The sequence below is a fragment of the Canis aureus genome, chromosome 13, assembly GCF_053574225.1.
Source record: "Canis aureus isolate CA01 chromosome 13, VMU_Caureus_v.1.0, whole genome shotgun sequence".
Classification (NCBI taxonomy): domain Eukaryota; kingdom Metazoa; phylum Chordata; class Mammalia; order Carnivora; family Canidae; genus Canis; species Canis aureus.
In genome coordinates, this window is record NC_135623.1 from 49,723,030 (window position 1) to 49,738,829 (window position 15,800).

At 35.9% G+C, this 15,800-nt stretch overlaps 1 long non-coding RNA gene across 1 annotated transcript; it reads left to right on the forward strand.

The window, feature by feature from the left end:
- Positions 1-7,596: 7,596 nt before the first annotated feature.
- On the forward strand, positions 7,597-14,557 carry LOC144281658 (uncharacterized). Its single transcript, XR_013350091.1, has 3 exons — positions 7,597-7,794; positions 13,852-13,882; positions 14,340-14,557. It is a non-coding gene; the product is annotated as an uncharacterized LOC144281658 (long non-coding RNA).
- The last annotated feature ends 1,243 nt before the right edge of the window (positions 14,558-15,800 follow it).

Here is a 15,800-nt window from a genome sequence, read left to right on the forward strand (position 1 = left end):
TTGTATGGACATTTGAGTAATTTCCACATTTTAGCTATTATGAATAGAGCTGCCATAGTTATCCATATATGGGTTTTTGAACACAAATTTTCATTTCGTTGAGTAAATATGTAGGAGTTGGATTGCAGGGTGATATGAGAAGTGTATGTTTAAATTTATGAGAAACTGCCAAATTGTTTTCCCGAATGGCGGTACATTATGCATTCCGACCATATTATCCAGAAATTCTATACTCCCCTTGTCTGCTCTAGGTACCATCAGTATTCTTCCTTTTAGCATCCCTAACAGGTGTATTAGAAGTATTTAGCCTATCTAGTAATATAGATAGGGGCATATTAGTGGTATCCCATCATCATTTTGATTTGTATCATTTCCCTAGTGACTACAAATATCATTCTTTTCTTCTTTTGAATACATCTTTCCTTGCAAATCTTGCATTGTCCATTTCAGGAATACCACTCAAGAATGAGTGAGGTGCTGGGCATAGAGGGATGAATTAGAAGATGAAAGTAAAGTTCCTGCCCCCAGGAAACTCACAATACGGTGGTAGGTAAAAATCCTGATCATGATACCATAGATATGTAGACAATGTAAATGAAGAACAAAATTATGAAAAGAAGACTAAATGACTGTAATATTTTTCTTATAGAGTTAAAAATATTGATCCTTCTCTCTGCTGCCCATTAACACAAATATGTACAATTATTATTATTTACAGATAGTAATGAAAGAAGGAGTTATGAGGGGAAGGGGAGATGGAAGGGGAAGGAGGGAGAGAGAGAGAGAGCTTGCATAAGTTTATAAAGCAATTGGAAACTATATTCTCATTAAGTTAAAAAATTATTTGCAAATTATTTAAGGTAAAACTCTATTGAATATGAAATCTCAACCATTAAAATTGGCTTAGTCTTAAACCCAAAAGACATAGATCTATTTTAAAAGATGCCAAGCCATATCCAAGCTATGTGACCTAATGCCAATCAGTCTCTGAGAGCTCTTCTATTGTGTGTAAAAAGAGAAAAACAAAAATAATAAAAATATTTATTGCTGCCTACCTATACAAGAATACCCCATCTCATGAATACTATGTTAGAATCACCATGTACATATATTACATACACGTATATGTCCTATCATGTCCATACCTCAGCTAAGGGCTCACTTTTCCAATGGAATCCCAGTGGTGGCTTCTGTGATACCTTCTTTTTGTCTGCCACTCTTTTGCCTCATGTTTTTCTCTTGGTCTCTCACCTGCCACCTACCCTGCTCTAAAATAGGCCCATGGCCAGAGGGGCCCCACTAATATTACTCTCAGGTTTCTGCCCCAGACTCAGACTCCTGCTCTCTTTTGCCCAGTTCTTGCTCCTGCTGTGCCTTAACCGAGAAAGCTTGGGGAAAATAATGGAATCATATGGGAAATAACAGTAGAAAAGGGGAAGGGGAAGAAAGGAAAAATCTCAAGCTACTACCTGTTGTTATCATAGTTTCTTCTCCTTACCCCATTTCTCTGTGTGCGACTCCTGCCCTTATCAGTCCTCTTCCCCCATCAGAATATCTAACCCGAATCTTCACCCCACTGCTCCTATCAGTGCTGCAAGCCTGAGTCTTACCACAACATAACATTAGTTGTCATTGGAATGGGGAGTGGTGGATAATGCTGACTCAGACTGGTGACAGGATTTGGGAATTGATGGAGAAAAGAAAGGAAAACAAATAGAAAGGAAAGCTACTTCTTTCATAATCTCCTGGGATTCTTTTCGATGTATGCATTTCATCTCATTCCCTTCAGACTCAACCCTATTCTCTAGGCCTACAGAGATCACCAGTTGAAGTACCTAAGTTCTCACTTTACCTGTCTACCAAGAGTGCCAGACCTCACTATGGGATTGGTGTCAGGGTAGGTTGTCCCTGAAATTCTCTGTTGGAGCTATGATCCCATTTGTTCAGAGAAATCCTGTTCTTGGAAGGCTAGACTTTGAAAAAAACAGATGTACTCAAGACATGGAAGATTGACACTGAGATTATAAGAATTGCTGTGATGGTGATGGTAACCATCATGAAGCCTCTGCTGCCGATAAATTCTCCTCCAGATCAAAATTGTTCAGCAGGCAGGGAGGGAATGTCACCCTCTTCCAATTCCATTCCATGATGCTTTTTGACAAATTTGGCAGGATCTTATGCCAAAGAATCCCCTTATCTTCTCTTCTGCCCATCAGCATTTTAACAGTATCCATCCTGTTATCTCAGCTCTTTGTGCTCTCAGCTTTCACTAAAGCCACAGTCTAGGAAAAAATGCTTTGTTAATGTGTTCCAGAAACTATTCTGCCTATGGTCACCAATGATCTTTTGTAATATCAGAATCATTTTATGTTTTTTTTCCAGCCCTACTTTATTTTTTAAAAACTAAGGTATAATTTACCTACAGTGAAGTGTCTGGAACTTAAGAGTTGGATCCAATTTGAATATAGAAAGGTAACCTATATCCTATCAAGATATAGAACGGTTCTATCATTTCAGAAATTTCCATTGTGCTCTTGCAGAAGAAACCATGATTCTGTTTTTTATCATTATTGATTGCTCTCCATTACTTATTTTAGAACTTCATATAAACAGAATCATACACCACATATATTTTTTGTCCTGGCTTATTTTTCTCAGAATTTTTGTTTTGAGATTTAATATTTATTGAACACTCAGTAGTCCATTCCTTTTGTTGCTAATATTCCATAATATGAACATTCCACAGTTTATTAATTCCCCTGTTGATAGACACCTGGCATACAGTTTTTCAGTTATGAATAAGGCAGGTATGAAAATTTATTTTATTTAGAAGGTTTTCTATGGACATATGTTTTCATTTTTCTTGATAAACAACTATGAGTAGAATGCTGGGTCATGGGATAGATGTATGTTTCACTGCTCAAGAAACTGGCAAACAGTTTTACAAAGAAGTTTTAATATTTTACTCCCCAAACCAGCAATATATAAGAGCTCTAGATGGTCTGCATATTCAGTAAAATTTAGTATTGCCAGTTGTTTTCAACTTGCTACTACGTGATGTAAAATGTGATCTTGTCATTTGAATTTATAGTTTTCTGACAGGAAACGATGTTGCTCCTATTTTCATACACTTATTATCTATTTGTGTATCTTTTTTGTTAGTGTCTCTCCTTTCACCCTTTTTAGGAAAGACTTTATTATGGGTGAAGGGAAATGGCAGATATATAGGCTTCTAGTTATGGAATGAATAAGTATAGGAATAAAAGGTGTAGCATAAGTAATAAGATCAATGACATTGTAATAGTGTTGTATGGTGACAGATAGTAGCTACACTTGTGGTGAGCACAGCATAATGTATAAACTTCTAGAACCACTATGTTGTATATCTGAAAGTAATGTAAGATTGTGTGTCAACCATACTCAAAAAATTTAAAGAATAAATAAAGAAGACTTTATTTTTCCCATTTTTTAAAAAAGTGAGGGTTCTTTTCTGTTTTTATTGTTGAGTTTAATTTTTGTATATTCTGCATACAAGTCTTCTGTCAGACATGTGTTGTAAATATTTTCTCCCTGGTTTCTGTTGTTTCTTTTGATAACCAAAAGTTTTAAATTTTGATGAGCTCAAATTTAACAATTTTATCTTGTATATTTAGTGCTTTTTGTATTCTTTTTAAGAAATTTTCACTGATTCCCAAGGCTATGAAAATAATTTCCATTACAGTTCTAGCTCTTACACTTAAGTTTCTGATCCTTTTGGAATTAATTTTGTGTATGATATGAGGAAAGGATAAAGTTACTTTTCCATGTAAATATACAGGTGCTCCAGTACCATTTGTTGAAATTTACCATTTTCATTGAATTGCCTTGGTAGCCTTACCAAAAATAATTTCATCCAATATTTATTAGATACATTTCTATGCTCTCTATTCTATTCTGTTGGTCTACTTGTCTCTCCTTTCATCAATACCATGTTGTCTTGATTACTGCAGCTTTATCCTAGGTTTAGAAACCATGCAGTATAGATCATCTGACTATTCTTTTTCAATATTGTTTGTAAATTCTAGTTCCTTTGCATTTCTATATTAGATTCAAGTTGTCTCTTTCTTTTTTTTATTTTATTTTTATTTTTATTTTTATTTTTTTTATTTATTTATGATAGTCACAGAGAGAGAGAGAGAGAGGCAGAGACACAGGCAGAGGGAGAAACATGCTCCATGCACCGGGAGCCTGATGTGGGATTCGATCCCGGGTCTCTAGGATCGTGCCCTGGGCCAAAGGCAGGCGCCAAACCGCTGCGCCACCCAGGGATCCCCCTTTTTTTTTTTTTTTTTAAAGGCTACTTCAATTTTGATTAGGATTGCATTAGATCTATAGATCAATTTAGAGAAAACGTCCTTTTTTAAAATTTTATTTATTTATGTCTCATGAGAGACACACAGAGGCAGAGACACAGGCAGAGGGAGAAGCAGGCTCCATGCAGGGAGCCCAATGCAGGACTTGATCCCAGGACCCCAGGATCACACCCTGAGCTGGAGGCAGATGCTCAACCACTGAGCCACCCAGGCATCCTGGGAAAATTGTTCTTAACAATATTGACTCTTCCATTCCATGAATATGGTATGTGTTATGGATTAAATTGTGTCCCTGAGCAAGATATGTTGGACTCCTAACTCCAGTACCTTAGAATATAACCTTTTTGGAAGTAGGGTCATTGCAGGTATAATCACTTAAGATGAGATCACACTGGAATAGAGAGCCCGTAACTCAAACTGTAACTGGTGTCCTTGTAAAAAGAGGAAACAGATACATGAAGATCTGTGTGATGACATGCAAAAATTAAAGCTCTGCAGGTGCATGTCAAAGAATGCCAATGATTGTTAGCAAACCATCAGAGGTTAGGAAGAGGCAAGAAAAGATTCTCCCCTGAAGATTTCAAGGGAAGCATGGCCCTGCAGGCATTTTGATTATGAATTTCAGGCCTTCAGAACCACAGTACAATAAATTTCTGTTTGAACATTCCTAGCATGTTTATCTTTTTCCCTTATTTTCTGCTCCCTTCTTCAAACCCTGTTGGTTTTCCCTTTTTACACTATCAATTCTTACTTAGACAATATTTAGTTCAAGTAATTTATTTGATTATCATTGCTTCTTGGTTTATTTTTCTTCAACTTGATGTTCTAGTTGGCAATTTGTTTTTCATATACATCCATGATGCTACTCATCTGGTCTATCATGTTTTTAAATTACTAATTTAACAATTATATTTTCACTTTTGTAACTTAATTCTTCCTTCTTAGATCAAGGTAATATCTTCCCTTTCCTCTCTAAAATATTACTTATATTTATTTAAAGTTCAATTTTGAATTCTTTATTAACTGGTGTAAATTCTCCTGTTTGTTTCTTTCTTCTATAGTATTGATCATAAATGATAAACCACTGCATTAAAAATGACTTTCTCCCTACATACAAACATTTTATAAAATAAAATAAAAATTCTAAATTTAAAGATTTCTGATATTAATGGTAGTGGGAATTTAAGGTCCTATTTTCATAAGGAATATATAGAATCAAATTTTGAAAGGTTTAACTACAGATATTTTTGAAAGTTCTTACTTCATCTAAACTGATTGGACTCAGTCCACTTTCAGTTTTTTTCCTACTTTTTTCTTTTCTGCCTTCTACTCAAGGTGCTCCTATTATTTGATCTTTTAATACTCTTCTTTCTGCTAGGTCAGCTTGCCATTTTGGTAATACCAGTATTCAACTTTATGTTTATGTAGATCCTATTATAGTGCACTGGTAATCATCATGGTCAGTCAAAACTCACGGAGCACTTATTGTTTAAACCTGCACAAACTAGCAATAAGGATAATGATAATAATAGCAATATTCAATAATTTATTGAACGTTTACTATGTTTACTATGTAGTAGCTACTGCACTAAGCACTTTTCATGAGAGTGAATTCTCACAGAGATAGAAACAAAGCTAGAAGGTTTATATTGATTTGCCTAATTTATAAACATAAAAATGGCAGCAATCTTTTTGACTCCATATGTAGCCGATATTTAATGATTATTTGGTTTCTTTTTATTTCTCATTATTTTTTCATTCATCACTTAAGTTCTATTTTTTAGAAATATTTTATTTATTTATTCATGAGAGACACACAGAGAGAGACAGAGACATAGGCAGAGGGAGAAGCAGGCTCCATGCAGGGAGCCCAATGTGGGCCTCGATCCCAGGACCCCAGGATCACACCTTGAGCCGAAGGGAGACACTCAACCACTGAGCCATCCAGGCGCTCCCTAAGTTCCATTTTTATTCTAAATGTCTGTTATGTTACTATAAGTTTCAATTGTGTGTTTTCTTCCCAGAAAATTAAATTCCAAAAAGTACATGTATATCTTGCAAAATTTCAAATTAAACACTTTTGCTGACAATCGTGCTAACGAAAATTCAAGTTATGTTCTAGATTATCTTTCTAATTCTTAAAGGATCAGATTTAACTATCTAGGATAAAACTACACATCTTTGAGAACACTTACAGGTTGCTCTTCAAGGACAAAATTTCTTGATTGACATAATATTCCTATTGCTACCATGCACTTTCATTTATATTCTGTATCTGAAACCCAACTGTATGATACTCAGAGAGGTTAAATAACCTATCCAGGAGCACAGAGTAATCAGTGAGAGTGGACCTCAGGTCTTCCTACTCTCTTCCTGGTTCTGAGTGCTTTTCAGGGCACCATCTTCACTATGCCCTGTGGACTTGCTCCAAGGGCTCATGTTGAACACACTGATCTGTCTTCTCTGAACCACCTCAGAGTCCTGAGGTAAAAACCCATTTTGAAATAAGAAACTGCTTTACCCATACCATTATTCATATTCATCCTCTTTTTGCTAAAAAATGATTAGGCTATATTTGGTAATATTAGTTAGTTCCAAACAGTGCAACAACATTTGGGGTCAAGAGTGTATCCAATATATGTTCTCCTTACCACTGTTGGCTACTTTAAGGACTTGTTTGGTGATGTCTGTGTCCTCAGTTTATCACAGGTTCTTGTAGATCTTATATTACTTTGTCTACTTCCTTCACAGAAGGCTTAGATGACATTAGAGGGGTGGTGGCACTTCTTTATAGTCTCTGAAAATCATAGGTACGATTGCCTGTGAAACATGTTCTAGCGAACAGTGCTGGACTAAGGTGAAAACATTTTGTTGACAGTTAAGTTTCTGGTTTGGTGCTTTTTACAAACTATTTCATAATAGAAAACAAATGTACTTTAAATGTGAAACGAAGGGAAAGTTACAAACTTATCGCCCTAATTAAAGAATGGTTATCAAACATGTGTTTTTCACATAACTAAACCTAGAAGATACCTTACTGAGTTGTATTTATTTGTCCTTGTGTATCTTGGGTGAATTTGCCTGTGACAATGAAAAAACCATATATGACTATAGCAAGACACTAACTTTCTTTGTCCCCCCCTTTTTAAACATAAAAAAAGGTAGTAATCCTTACCTCTTCTCATTAATATTCCTATGAACTTCAACCATACACTAAGATTTTGTTCCACTTCATCAGAGCTTTTCTACACATGGAATGGTCTTTGAAGCTAATTGGAGCCCTCCATGTTGAAGTGAGATGAGGGTACAACATGGAGTCCAGCATAGAACTTGTGATAACTTCCATTGCAGAACAAGGCACATTCTAATCACTGTAGAGAGAGCTCTGCACACAGGGGAAGCCTGAAGAGTAATATATTACAAACACAACTGGCTGCTGGAGGTAAGTACAATGATCCAAATATGAAGGCAGACTGTTTTTGTTTCTCTTATGTCTGTAATATCACTGAACAGTTGACCCAGATGTAGAAAGAAATCAGAGGAATCATATTCAGATTTAAGCTAACAAATAAATAATACTCATTAGAAAAGTAGTTTATAACAATAAATTATTGATCATTTCATCTATCAATATCTAAACCAAATATCCATTAAACTAAATATTATGACATGTCCTTTGAGGAAACATTATAGCCTCTGACTACTGGACTATCTGTCTAAATCTAGTTCTCTTGCTCAGCTTATTGATCAGTAGTTTGTTACATGGACTAATGCTGTTTAGTTATAAAACAAGATGGTTTCTTTCAGCTTGGGAAGTACATTTATTAATTCTTCAACAATAATTTATTAAGCATATAGTATGCTCTGAACATGGCATTAGTCACCCAAGATTCAAGGATGAACAAAGTAGAAATGGAGCTTGTAGTCTGTCTCCTAGAATGAAGTCAATTAGTGGCTATATTCTGGTTCAGAAGTTATGCTGTGGCAATTTTTAGTGATAAAAATCACTAATTTTTTAGTGATAAAAAATTTAGTGATACAAAGTTTATCTAACACTTATATTATTAAGGTCCAATTTATTATTTTTATTATTATTAATTTATAGTGCACTTATGGCAAAGAATCTTCCTTACATTATCTCATTTAATTCTTTCAACAACACCATGAAATAGCTGTCTTTCTTCACTTTTAGCTGCTTGAGAGACAGATGAAAGGTTAAACAGTTTCATATCTTGCTCAGGGCCAAACAGTGAGTGGAGAGTTCAAACCCAGATCTGCTTCACTCTAATGTTTAAAAACCATAGGCTATAAAGGTCTCTAAAATAAGAAGTATAATTTGCAAGACTTTCAAGTCACATGAAATCAAAAATCTTACTGCAACTGAGCATTACTAGGGAGTACAGGAGAAAAACAGTTTCTCAGAATCTTTCTTGACTATTAGGATCTGACTCCAGGCGGAGAAGGAAGAGATACATATGCACCATGTTCTGTATTTTCTTTTCTGAAGTATTTGATAAAGCATCAGCTGCTTTGGGGTCCTTTTTTTTTTAACATTTTGCTGATATGTGGTGTATAAAATAGATGGTTAGCAGAACATATGTAAGTGGATACCACACCACCATGTGCATTCTTGTTGGGCACTGCCACATGCTCTGCCCTGCCCTCTTCCCCAGCTGCCGGGTCTGCCCAAGATCTCCACACTCCACAGTCTTAACACTGGCCACAAAGTATACTCATTCATGTGTTTAAATGTTAAGAGGTTAAATGTAAACCTCTTGAATGTAAGGTTGAAGAAAATAATCCTGTGTACCCTGTCTCTGAATATGAAGTTATATTAAACCATTGTTAAAGATCTGAAATCATTGAGAATTTACTGGGGAGAATTGCTAATGAGGATCTACATTCAAAATGACTTCATGAGAACTTGTTCCAAAGACAAATCTGAAACATGAAGATTTCTCTGAAAACCTAGCCCATGTAATATTCATATACTCTGCATACAGCAGGGCAATATATTTATTAACTAAAAAAATATTTCTTTTAAACTTCTATGCCTAGATTTTTTTCCTCTGCTGTTACAATTTTTACCTTTGAATAAATAGCACATGATGATAAAGTAATGGTATTGTAAGTAGAAAATTTGCTTTAAAGGTGAAAGTGCATGATAAGATCTTTTTGAGCATCCTAACAAATAAATATCAAAGACATAAATCTGCTTCTTTTGTCCAATGAACCCCAAACAAGCTGCTATCTCATGAGTAGGTTATAAGTTTGGTTGTATGATCACCTTATTTTCTGGAGGAAAAAACAGAATCATCTCTTTCCTAAGCAAATGTGACATGCTGTTAAATGGGCAACCCACAGCCACTCTCAGATGGCACGCCTCCAGTGTGTTCTGAAACTTCAGTCAAAGTGATCTTTTCAACACAGAAATTTTCTCAGGAAATGGGAAATCCGTCTCATTCTCTAAGACTCAGTCAGATCCTACACGCGCAGGTACAAGATAGGTAATGGAAATCCAGTTGAAATTTTACATATGATTGTTTCCTTATTTAATATTCTGTTTCGGGATCCCTGGGTGGCGCAGCGGTTTAGCGCCTGCCTTTGGCCCAGGGCACGATCCTGGAGACCCGGGATCAAATCCCACGTCGAGCTCCCTGCATGGAGCCTGCTTCTCCCTCTGCCTATGTCTCTGCCCCCCTCTCTCTCTCTCTCTGTGACTATCATGAATAAATAAATAAAATCTTTAAAAAAATATTCTGTTTCCTCACTGTTCTTATTCCTATTCTCAAGTCTCTGTGAGTTTGAGGCCAGGATGGTTTTGTTTTCTTAAGGTTGGTGCCTAAGTACACCATAGGGAATATGGCCAATGGTATAGTAACAGTGAAGTGTGGTGGAAGATAGTAGCTACACTGGTGGAGAAAGGAGCATAATGTATAAAGTCATTGAGTCACCACGTTGTACACCTGAAACTAATGTAACATTATGTGTCAACCATTCTTTAATTAGAACAACTAGTTATTCTTGTCATTATTTTATAGACAGGGAAATGGGTTGAGATAGATCACACAGATAGAAAATACTAGAATTATTCTTCTTATTGAGGTCTGAGTACTGATCCACACACTGGTCACAAATTGTTTGATCAAGAGGTATCTGTAAGTTTTAATATATGGGAAAAATAATAACGTTGGTTTAAAATCTAAAACATCAATAGGGCACCTGGGTGGTTCAGATGGTTAAGCATCTGTCTTTGGCTCAAGTCATGATTCCTGGGTCCTGGGATCGAGCCCACCATCAAGCTCCTTGCTCAGCATGGAATCTGCTTCTCCTACTCTCTGCTCTTCTCCCCAGCTCATGCTCTCTCTTGCTCTCAAGTGAATAAATAAAATCTTTAAAAATTCATCAAGATTTGAAACTGGTCCAGTCCAGATAATCCAGGAGGTATGATCACTAGACTTCCAACCCACTCAATGAACTAAGGTTTGCCTAATTTTCTTTCAACTATCATAGTCTTTCCCAGTACTTCCAGCATCCTCCTTCACTTGTTAGGGAAACATAACCCCAAGTTCTGTAGATGCAGTCCCAGTTTGTGTTTATTGTCCTGGTGAGATTATAAATAGCACCCTCTTTCACTCAAAAGTGTTGTATTTTTTAAAATATTTTTTATTTATATTTAATTTTATTAAGTAGGCTCCATGCCCAGTACAGAGCCCAACATGGGATTCAAACTCTCAACTATGAGATCAAGACTGGAGCCAAGATCAAAAGCCAGATGCTCAACTGATTGAGCCACCCAGGGGCCCCCAAAGTATTGCATTTTAGATGATGTATCTCACCATCCTACCTTTCAGGGGTCTCTTGGCCACTACCTTCTCAGGATCCATTGTGGTTCCATTGTTTGGGGCCCAAACTATGACTGCATCTTCTAGGAACTTTGACTTCTATCACACTCTTTATCAAAGTTACTTGCCCCAAAAACTACTTCCTTCAGGCCTTACTCTCTACTGCCAGCTATTCTATTCCATGCTCTGCTTAATTTAATGTTCCTCACAGGGGATACCAGAATAACCTAAATAGAGCTTCTTAGATACAGATTTTTTTTTAAAAACCCAAAGTAAATTAGCCCTTCTAATTACACTATGTTATAGTATCTGCCTTAATTAATCTACTTTAACATGAAAGCTGCTTTGAACTTGTATCCAATTTTCAGCAATTCTGGGTTTTCTGCACCTAATACTAAAGCTTCATAAGCAGTTTTTCACTGTTAGGGAAAAACCTATATTTTCTCTTTTCCAATATAGTCACTTCTTTGGAGCTCCTTTCATTTTAAGCTTTCCATAATCTTTTAAGTGCCATATGCAAATATTAGGGTGAGTCTTGGTAAAACTGGCTTAGGATGAAGTATTACCCCAATTCTAGAAGGACACATCAGATCAGCATATCTCATGTATGCTTCTTTCCCACTGATGCTACATTGTACTCTTTTCTTCAGAGTACAATGAACAATCTTTTAAATGACTCAAATGAACAATATTTTATCACAATTTCTTATGACACAGCAACTCATATGACCCATAGATCCTTTACGATTTTATTCAGTGCTTTCCAGAAAATCTAAGTAAGACAGTTAATTTGTTAAAATCTCAGAAATATTTTGTCAAAATGAAAATGCCTTTATTATTTTTAAGAGAAAGTTATGTATCCAGTGATATAATTAGTATTCAAAAGGGAATTTATTGTTGTATGGCATAAAACTCTAATGAGTTTATACTAAAAAAATTAATTTTTAGAATATAACCAACACTCTGTCACTTCAAAGGACATTTTCTTTACTGGGACTCTTATAGTTATTATGGCAAATAACAATGATCCAAAGAATTCTATTTATTTATTTATTTATTTATTTATCTATCTATTTTTGATTTAAAAGAATAGTTTTATTGGTGTTCAAAGAATTCTTTTTATCATAAATCTGCTAGTATTTTCTCTTCCTTCCCCTAAGACAAATTTGAGGATTTTTAAAATTAAATTAACAACTTTTAACTGAAGTCACTTTTCAAAATGAATTTTAAATTTCTTCCGTTTTTTTAAAAAATCCATCTACGTTTAAAAAAAAAAACAAGGTGAAAAGTTATCTACTCAGGTTTCCCTGCTCCAATAAGATGGCTCAGAGACAAAAGCAAACAAGAGGAGCATGAAGGAGAGAGAGGAGTTGGTATTGATTAAAAGGTGGCATTAAGTCTAACTTCTGGTCCTCTACAGATTCAGAAGTGTGCCCCTTACTGTTCATTAATTATAAAACAATAACCAGTATAGTCTAAGTCAAGAGTTTTCCAACATCATCAGAATCACCCAGGAACTTGTTAGAAATGCAGATTTGTAGACCCTATCCTTGAGCAACTGACACAGAAACTCTAAGGGTGGGGCTTAGCAAATCATGCTGTAACAGCCACCCCAGGTGATTCTAACACACCTAAAGTTTGAGGATTGTTGTTCCAGAATAAAACTTCTGAGCTAGATGCTGTAGACAGACAAGAATGTAAAAATAAATTCTCAAAGAACTTACCATCTGGTTGGAGAAAAACACCAACTGGGTGGAAAGATCATTCATGATTCCAACACAGTAAAATGCTACCTCCCAGTCTGCACAGGACCATAGATAGAGAGATCCCGTCTGGCTGGGTTATGGGAAAGTTGAGATTTGACATGGGTTTTTGTGGCTGAGACTACTAGCTGTTCACAAAAACCCTGTTTCCTTTCTTCCTTGGCACATAGCAGGGCCATATTCCCAGTTTCCTTTACTGTTACATGTAGCCAAAAGATCAAATTTTCTCAGTGTAATATGAGCAGAAGTGATATGTGTTGTTTCTGAGCCACAGCTTTTCAGAAGTGGGTATTTTCCATCTATGAACTCTTTCTTTATATTTCTGTATGCTGCAAATAAGTGAAAATGTCAAGACTCTAGAAATGGTTGATTCTCAATGTGGAAGAAATCTGATTTTTTACAAGAAATTGATTTATTACATCTTTGGAGTAAGTGAAGAAGAAGTAACACCCTAAGGAGTTTTAGTAATTATATATTTTGAGTTTATTTAATACAGAAGCTTAGTTTACCCTAATAGGTAGGTTTACTACAGTACCAGAAGTGAAAAAAAGATGTTCTTGCACTGAGAGAGAAAATATTAGTAAAATTATGGAACTATCACCAGGAATAGCAAATAGGAGTGACTATAGCATCAGTAGGGCCTGTGTGGACGAAACGACTGGTTTTAGAGGATGGGACAGGGAGGATTGAACAGATCCCAGGATGATATATAATTTAGGATGCTTTGGTTGCAAGTCACAGAGACCTGAAATTGGATTTTTTAAAGGGCAGTTTATTATTATTTAATAAATCAAGGAATTCTGAAGAATCAGGCTCTGGGTACATTTATAAGCTTTTGTGTAATGAAGTCTCTTGTCTCTCTCTTCTTCCATGTGTTGATTTCACCCTCAGGTTTGAAACAAGAAGGCCATATCAGTTCCAGGTAAGATACCCAGATCTAACAGCACCCAGGGGCAAACACAATAATTTCCTCCATGATCAGTATTTTGAAGTAAGGGAAAACTTCCCAGCATCATGTTCCCATGTATATAGACTTCTCATATCCCATTAGGATGCCCTACCTTATGCCCATTTCTAAACAATGATTGTCAAGAGTAAATGAGATTACTGTCTTGTGGCTTCAATCACAAGGTCTCAATCTTGTTTCCATGTTGGACCTTCCAGAGAGCTATCCTAAAAGCTGATGCTCAGCAATAGAGATTTGATTAACTGATCTGGCTTTGGTCTTGGTATTTTTAAAAATCTCCCTACAATATTCTATGTACAGTCAGAATTTAGAAATGCTAACTTAGATGGATAGAGATAGAGTAGATGTTGGGAATTAAAAGACAACACTATAAATGCCTCATTTTAGTTTGAATTTTTACCCTATTTTCTAGGCTGAGGGAAGCCATGAATGGTTTCTAATCAGAGACTGGGGCTGTGTAATCTAAAGGTAACTCTGAGCTCTGGGCCTTACCACTTAGCTGAGAGCCTGTCCAAGACCTCAGGAGGTATTCAATCAACATCTGTTGGATGAATGAATGGATGGAAGATGATGGAGACAAGGATGCTGGTCTGAAGGTGCAGCCCTTGCATCCACAGAGCATATGAACCAGAACAGGTGAAAGATCCACCAAATATTCTGTTTTTATGTTCATTATAAGCAAACCTATGATGATTTTGGAAATCTGGATATATATATCAGATATTTCACTTTTTAGATAATTATTTTATGTTCTTATGTTATTATCTTATGTTCTATGCTGATTCTGAGTCTTTTTTAAGCTACAGGCATACCTCATTTTATTTTTTGGCATATACTGCATATTTTACAAATTGAAGGTTTGTGACAGTCTTGTGTTAAGTGAACCTATTAGTGCCATTTTTCCAATGACATCTGCTTACTTCATGTCTCTGTATCACATTTTAGACTTCTCGAAATATTTCAAACATTTTCATTATTATCATATTTGTTAGCGTGATCTCTGATTAATGATTTTTGATGTTGCTGCTGTAAATGTTTTGGGGGGCCATGACCCACACTTATATAAGGCAGTGACCTTAATCAATACATGCTGTGCGTGTTCTGACTGCTCCAGTGACCAGCTATTGCCCCCATCTTTCTCCCTCTCCTCAGGCCTTCCTATTCCCTGAGACACAACAATATTGAAGTTAGGCTAATTATTAACCTTATGATGGCCTCTAAGTATTCAAGTGAGAGGACTAGTTGCACATCCCTCACTTCAAATAAAAAATTAGAAGTGATTAAGCTTAGTAAAGAAGGCACATCAAACGTTAAGATAGGCCAAAAGTTAGGCCTATTGTGCCAAAAAGCCAAATTGAGAGTGCAAAGGAAAAGTTCCTAAAGGAAATAAAAAGTGCTACCCCAGTGAGTATGTGAATGCTGGAAAGTGAAATAGCCCTATCACTGATATGGAGAAAGTTTTAGTGGTCTTGATAGAAGATCAAACCAGCCACAATATTCCCTTAAACCAAAGCCTAACCCAGAGCAAGGCCCTAACACTCCTCAAATCTATGAAGGCTGAAAGAGGTGAGAAAGCTGCAGAAAAAAGTCTGGAACTAGCAAAGTTTGGTTCATGAGGTTTAAGGAAAGAAACCATTTCCAAAACATCGAATTGCAAAGTAAAGCAACAAGTGCAGATGTAGAAACTACAGCAAGTTATCCAGTTAAGATAATTCATGAATATGGCTACACTAAACAACAGATTTTCAATGTAGATAAAACAGCCTTCTATTGAAAGAAGATGGCGTCTAGGACTTTCCAGATAGAAAGGAGAAGTCAATGACTGGCTTTAAAGCTTCCAAGTTCAAAGACAGGCTGACTCTCTTGTTAGGGG